This window comes from Adiantum capillus-veneris, chromosome 15 (genome assembly GCF_014529385.1).
Source record: "Adiantum capillus-veneris isolate H3 chromosome 15, ASM1452938v2, whole genome shotgun sequence".
Classification (NCBI taxonomy): Eukaryota; Viridiplantae; Streptophyta; class Polypodiopsida; order Polypodiales; family Pteridaceae; genus Adiantum; species Adiantum capillus-veneris.
This window is the reverse complement of record NC_140945.1, coordinates 66,467,837-66,475,125: the sequence shown is the minus strand read 5'-3', so window position 1 is coordinate 66,475,125 and position 7,289 is coordinate 66,467,837.

Sequence of the window (7,289 nt, the reverse complement as noted above, 5' to 3'; positions counted from 1 at the left end):
TCAACGAGCATCAAAACATCAAAATCTCTAAAGACTCAAAGAACCAAAGTTGTTCCTTATAACGCAGGCTTCAATCGCTTCATACATCACTTTTTCAAAATCCCACGTTAACGCCTTCAAAAATGCCCCAGAAAGTGCCTTCCGGATCAAAAAATTTTATCGGACGAAAACAATCCACACATCCTTCTACACAGTGGACTAACTTTAAAATGACAAAAACTTCCTAGAAAACAAAATTTATTACTAAAACACCTCGAAATCAAGTCTTGTTACAATCTCCCCTTTTCAAAATTAACTCTGTCCTCAGAGTTGGAAGGAGGGAAATTCGCTTTGCAAAACACTAAGATCAACCCAAGATGCATCCTCTACTGGATAGTTCTGCCACTTAACCAAAACTTCCACAATGTCTCTATTTCTCAAATGTTTGGCACGCCTATCTAGCACTAAATCTGGTTCTACTGTCAATGTTCCGTCATCTTTCAACTTAGAGTTGTCCTGTAAAACATGGTGCACGTTAGGAACATACTTTTTCAATAAACTCACATGAAATACAGGATGCACTTTGACATGAGAAGGCAATTCCAATTTGTAAGCTAATGAACCAATGCGCTTCAAAATTTTAAATGGCCCAGCAAATCGTGGAGACAATCGCTTATCCTTCCCAAGAATTAAATGAGACTTCTCGGGAATAACTTTTAAGAAAACCATCTCCCCAGTTTCATACTCCACAACCCGATGTTTCTTGTCATAATACAATTTATGTCTCTTTTGGGCTTCTCTAATATTCCCCCTGATTTTGGCCAACTCGTTATCCATCTTTTCAAGCATCTCACGTGACAGTTCTACCTTATTCCTTGAGCTAAGAAAATTTATAGGTGTGGGACAGTTATAGCCATACATTGCTTCAAACGGGGTCATCCTAATAGATGAATGATATGAACTGTTGTATGCAAATTCAACCAAAGGCAAATATTCATTCCAATTAGATTGGTTTTCATTCACATACATTCGTAACATATCTTCTAAAATACGATTCACTCTCTCCGTTTCCCCATCGGTTTGAGGGTGAAAAGCAGTAGACATGCGTAACTGGGTACCTATAGAGTCAAAAGTCGCTCTCCAGAAATGTGAAGTGAACTTAGAATCTCTGTCAGACACTATGCTCTTGGGCATGCCATGCAAACGAAATATCTCTTTCACAAACAAGCGTGCAATGGTCAAAGCAGTATCAGTTATTTTCACGGGAAAGAAGTGAGCCTGTTTTGTGAGTCTATCTACTACCACAAAGATCGAGTCATACCCTCCACGAGTAGTAGGAAGTCTAATAATAAAGTCCATGGATATAGACTCCCACTTCTGTAAAGGAATGTCTAAGGGTTGAAGGTCACCAGGCATCCTCTTATGTTCAATTTTAACTTGTTGACATTGAAAGCATTCACGCACATAATTCTTAACATCCAATTTCATACGTGGCCAAAAGAATGAACTTTTAATCTTTTCATATGTCTTACTCAATCCAGGATGACCAGAAAAAGGTGAGTTATGACACTCATGCAGAATTTGACTCTTAAAAGCAGAATTTGCAGGAATACACAAGCGGTCATAATAATACAGATTTCCCTTATACAAGTGATATCTGTTCTCATACATCTCACCAATATTCTCACGCAAGAATTTCAAAATAGGCATGTAAAAAGAATCGCTTTCAACTTCGGCATGTATCTAATCAACCAAATTGGATCGCACAACAGTCAACAAATTACACATGGGCCTACGACTCAATGCATCTGCAACTTTATTTTCTTTCCCACACAAATACTTCAAGTCAAAATCATACTCAGCCAACAATTCAATCCATCTCCTTTGTCTGTTGTTTAACAATGGCTGCGTGAAAATATACTTCAAACTTTGATGATCAGTACGCAATTCAAATTTGACACCAAGCAAAAGATGACGCCAATGTTTCAATGCATGAACAACAGCAAGCAATTCTAGATCATGTGTTGCATAGTTCAATTCATGTCGTCTTAATTTCCTAGACTCATATGCAACCACTCTTCCTTCTTGTGTCAAAACACACCCTAGTTGTTCACCACTAGCATCACATGACACAACAAATGGTTTGCCCATCTCAGGAACTTTCAAAACACAATTTTCTGCTATTTTAGCCTTCAAGGTCTCAAAAGCAGTCTCACAGGTAGAAGTCCACACAAAACCCTTGTCTTTCTTGGTCAATTCGGTCAAAGGACTTGCTATCTTAGAGAAATCTTTAATGTGTGCTCTCTCGTATTGTGCTAGACCCATAAAGCTTCTCACATCCCTTAATGACTTTGGTGTTGGCCACTCCACAATAGTTTTAACTTTGTCAAGGTCAATGTGAATCCCCTCTTTAGAAATCACTCTTCCCAAGTACACAATCTGATCCTTTGCAAAAGTACACTTACTTGCTTTGGCATACAATTTATGTTCACGCAAAACCTCAAATGTTCTCTTTAAGTGCAATGCATGATCTTCTTCATTCTTAGAATACACAAAAATATCATCTAAGAATACCAGAATGAAGTCATCAAGATACGGGTGAAAAATATTATTCATTAAGCACATGAAAGTTGCTGGTGCATTAGTCAAACCAAAAGCAAGAACTGTAAATTCATAATGCCCATAACGTGTACGAAAAGCAGTCTTTGGAATGTCCTCGACCTTAATGCGGATTTGATGGTAGCCAGAACGAAGATCAACCTTTGAAAATATTGTGGCACCACTCAAATGGCTAAGCAATTCATCTATGTGAGGAAGAGGATATTTGTTCTTAATGGTCTGTTTGTTTAACCCCCTGTAGTCAATGCATAACCTATATGTACCATCCTTTTTCTTTTGGAATAACACAGGACTGCCCCAAGGAGATACACTAGGTTTAATAAAACCCTTTTTCAAAAGGTCATCAAGTTGTATCTTGAGCTCTTTAAGCTCATCAATATTGAACCTGTATGGAGCCCTTGAATAAGGTGTTGCTCCTGGATATAGATCTATGGCGTGGTCTACCGCTCTAGGCGGAGGCATACCAGGAAGATCGTCCGGGAACACATCCTTAAATTCATGTAAGAGATCCTCTACAAATTCTGGATTTTCCCCTTTCTGCTTATTCCCAGAATCCTCTTTAATCTCGTTAGCAAACACAAGAAACGTCTCACACCCTTGTCTCACCCCCCTCAAAAATTTCATGGCAGAAATTAGGAGTGATTTAGTATTTCTCTCCTCAGCTTTAATCGCATGACCATCTCTGTTTTTAAAAACCAACTCACCCCTCTCACAATCAATCAATGCATGGTTCGCAGCCAACCAATCCATTCCCAAAATTACATCCCGTTCACCCATGCTAATAACATAAAATTCTCCCGAATGTTTCTCTTTGTTCAGCAAAAAAGGTAAGTTTTGAATATGACCCTGTGTATAATGTTTCTTCCCATTGGCCAATTCTACAGGTCTCCTAATCTGGGAATCAGAATTCAATTTCAAAGTCTGCGCAAGCTTGTTAGACATAAAACAATGCGTACTACCCGAATCAATGAGAAAATTCACAATTTCAGTTCCTATCTTACCCCGAATTCTTATAACGGATGCCCTTAAATGATGGACAGACGTTGTCATGCATTTCATAGGAATTTCAGAGCACTTACCTTCCTCGCTCGCTTCCCCAATCGTGGTGTCCATCGCATTCATATTGGCTTCCATTCGTGCAAGAACAGCCTGATCGATCTCCTTATTTGGGCATTCGAACGTCTTGTGACCTTGCTCACCGCAACGAAAACATAACCCAAATCTCCTTGCTCGTTCTAGAAAAGCAGGATCATGTTGCCACCGCAGCGGTTGTCGTCTTCTTTGATTCTGATTTGCATCATTTTGACCCAAATTTTGATTGCGGTTGTTTACAGTATTTTGACCCAAATTTTGATTGCGGTTGGTTACAGCATTCTGATTTGTACTCTGATTTCGATTGAAATTCTGATTCTGATTTGAAAAATTATTGGGTGGTCTTCTCTGATTATTTGTAAAATTCCTTCGGAGAAACTCAGTGTTTGTCTGAAAAGGCCTATTCTGCATTCTATGCCCGGTAGGTATAATTCTGCTTGGAGTAGGGTTGCGGCTCTCATACTTCACCTTCTTCTCATAATTTTCAGCCTTCGCAATAGCATCTAGAAAATCGGTAGCCCCTGCACCCTTTACTTGATAATACAGATCTTTACGCAGTCCTTCGATAAATTTGTTTGTCAACGCCTCTCCTTCTACTTCCGGTGCATACTTGTGAAGTCGCAAAAACTTCTCCTTATACTCATGTACAGTAAGACTTGGCTCGTCCTCAGGTTGCTGCTGAAACTTGTAAAACTCCATCTTTTTATCCATCTCATAGTGTGGAGAACAGTACCTTTTATACGCTTGCATTTTAAATTCCTCCCAAGTGATTGGAGTAACCTTTGTTCGTTGTTTAAGGTATGCTTTCCACCAAAGCTTTGCGGTTTGTCGAAGATGAACAACTGCAACCTTTGCTTTTGCCTCTTCAGAGAACTTCTTCAATGCAAAATAATCTTCTAACTCTTCAGTCCATGCTTCGAGATCTTCACCAGTTTTCTCGATGCCATTAAACTCGTTAATCTTTGCCTTCTTGAAGACTTGCTGCAAAGCTGCCCTTTCAGAATCTTCATCTGCATCTTCTTCATCACGTTCCCTTCTTCGTCCTCTCCTTTCCTTAGTTTCCGCTTCGCCGTCATTCCGCTCTCTTTCGTGTGGACGACCGCGACGCCCATCACCACCGTTCCCATCATCATCATCTCCATCATCACCTCCATCTCCACCGCCCGGTGCCCCAGCGCCCACTCGTTGATTATTGTTTCCTGGTGGAATAGCATGGTTTCCGTCTTCCTGTTCACCATTAATTTCCACATAGATATCAGGGTCTCGTGTTGCTTTGCCTCGCAGAGCCTCAGCACGCTCCCGATTTGAAATTTCCAGATCCTCTCGTAGTCGTCGAATCAGGTATTCTTGCTCCTTTATCCTCTTCTCGTATCCGTCCATGTCCAGAATCAACCGCTTGCTCTGATACCAATTGTCACGGGAACCGAATAATAGAGATAGACAGCAAAACAGAGGAAGAAATCTTTGTATTGATAGTGTTTGATACAACAGAGGAGCAATTGAATATATATATGGGCGCACTCCGTTGTACGGAGCTCGAACCTCCCGACCACCCCCGAGCTTCAATTCGCTTGCATGCAGCGTCTCACTCGCACTCGCACTCGCACTCGCACTCGCACTCTCACTCGCACTCGCACTCGCACTCGCACTCGCACTCGCAGAAGAGAGAATGGTGAATCACCCCCAAAACGCACCACCCGTCCTTCTATTCTCCTCCAGAAAACCTGCGACCTCTTAAAATAGCCGCTTTTCTATTTTTGGCGCTCGGTCGACTCGACTTGCGCGCCAATATACCTGCGAGAACAAGGTTAAAAAAAAACGTGATCGTGAAGCGATCCGTAGAGGTCCACAATTTTTCAGCTGTCTTCAACTGAACATAACTCCCAAACGGAGCCAAAACAGCCCAAGTCCGTCTCATACAATCTTGTTGCCCTCGCTGCGCTCTTCGACGGCTATGTGATGGAAAATTTCCATAGCCTGCTCCGATTTGCTGAAAATCAACCTGCAAAACAGCATTTTCTACAAAAACGATGCAAAAACAGCAAATCCAACTTTTTTTCTTAATCTTTGGCCTTCAACGAGCATCAAAACATCAAAATCTCTAAAGACTCATAGAACCAAAGTTGTTCCTTATAACGCAGGCTTCAATCGCTTCATACATCACTTTTTCAAAATCCCACGTTAACGCCTTCAAAAATGCCCCAGAAAGTGCCTTCCGGATCAAAAAATTTTATCGGACGAAAACAATCCACACATCCTTCTACACAGTGGACTAACTTTAAAATGACAAAAACTTCCTAGAAAACAAAATTTATTACTAAAACACCTCGAAATCAAGTCTTGTTACATTAGCTGTAAAATACACTTCCAACAACGTATAGTATTTCTCTTTGGCCCAGAAAGGCCTAATGAAATACTTGTATTACCGGATCCCATCATAGTAACTCTCATAGACTATAACTTTTTTTTTGACGTAAGCGTAGTTATCTTGCTATGAACCAAGAGGATTTGTACACACAATTAATTCCAATCACTAGACAAAATGTATATATTATGGTAAGCACAAAAATACAGTTCCAAAGAACAATTCGTAGCCTATTTGGTCAGCCAAGATTTAATGCCATTAACTCATCTATTAACCATTTCATATTACCCATGATACGATATGACCATCGCCTTGATGTTTTCATCTTCGTATTGTTTTGACATTCTCTTTTGTGTTCTTTCTTTGTGTGTGTGAGTGCAAGAGAGAAAGAGTGAGTCTTCTTTGATTGCACTTCTTTCCAAACCCTAGTCTTCATGGCATCTATGGTTTAACTCCTTCATATAGTTTTTGTTGAGTTCTCTCACAAACTCTCACAGCCATAAGCCCAGTGCTTTCCTAGCAAGACCGCAAATTTCTCGACAGTGTATACCTTGAGAAATCATCAATGAAAGTAATAAAGTAGCGATATTGTGATCTCGAAGAAGGTAGAGATCCATATATATCAGTATGAACAAGATCCAATATGTCATGAGAATGAGTTGTAGTTGAAAGAGGAAAGGGTTTACGATTGTGTTTCCCAAGAGCACGAAATTCACAAATTCCCATATGGGGATGGGCTTTAAGATCCATGCCATGAACAAGATCACGACGTTGAAGATCAAGGAGTTTTGAGAAATCAGCATGAACAAAACGGTGATGCCATACTTTGCAATCATGATCACCTGAAGCAGTGAAAACATTTGCTACAACATCATTGAGAGAGAGTTCAAACAAATTATCGTTTCAAGGAGCAGTGGATATAGTCTGTCCATCTTTCTCAATTCTGCATTTGGTATGATCAAATCCAACAAATAGACCAAGATCAACAAGTCTAGCAACTGAAAGAAGATTACGTTGAAGATCTGGTACATGTAATACTCCTCGCAAAATTCGAGTGGAAGAAGATAAGGTACCAAGATATAAGTCTCCAATACCCTTTACTTGACAAGTAGTATCATCAGCAAGATAAGCAATACGTTGAACTGGTAGTGGATGATAGTTATGGAGCCACTTAGACTGATATGTCATATTTCTTGTAGCACCAGAATCAACAATAAAAAGTGATCCATCACGT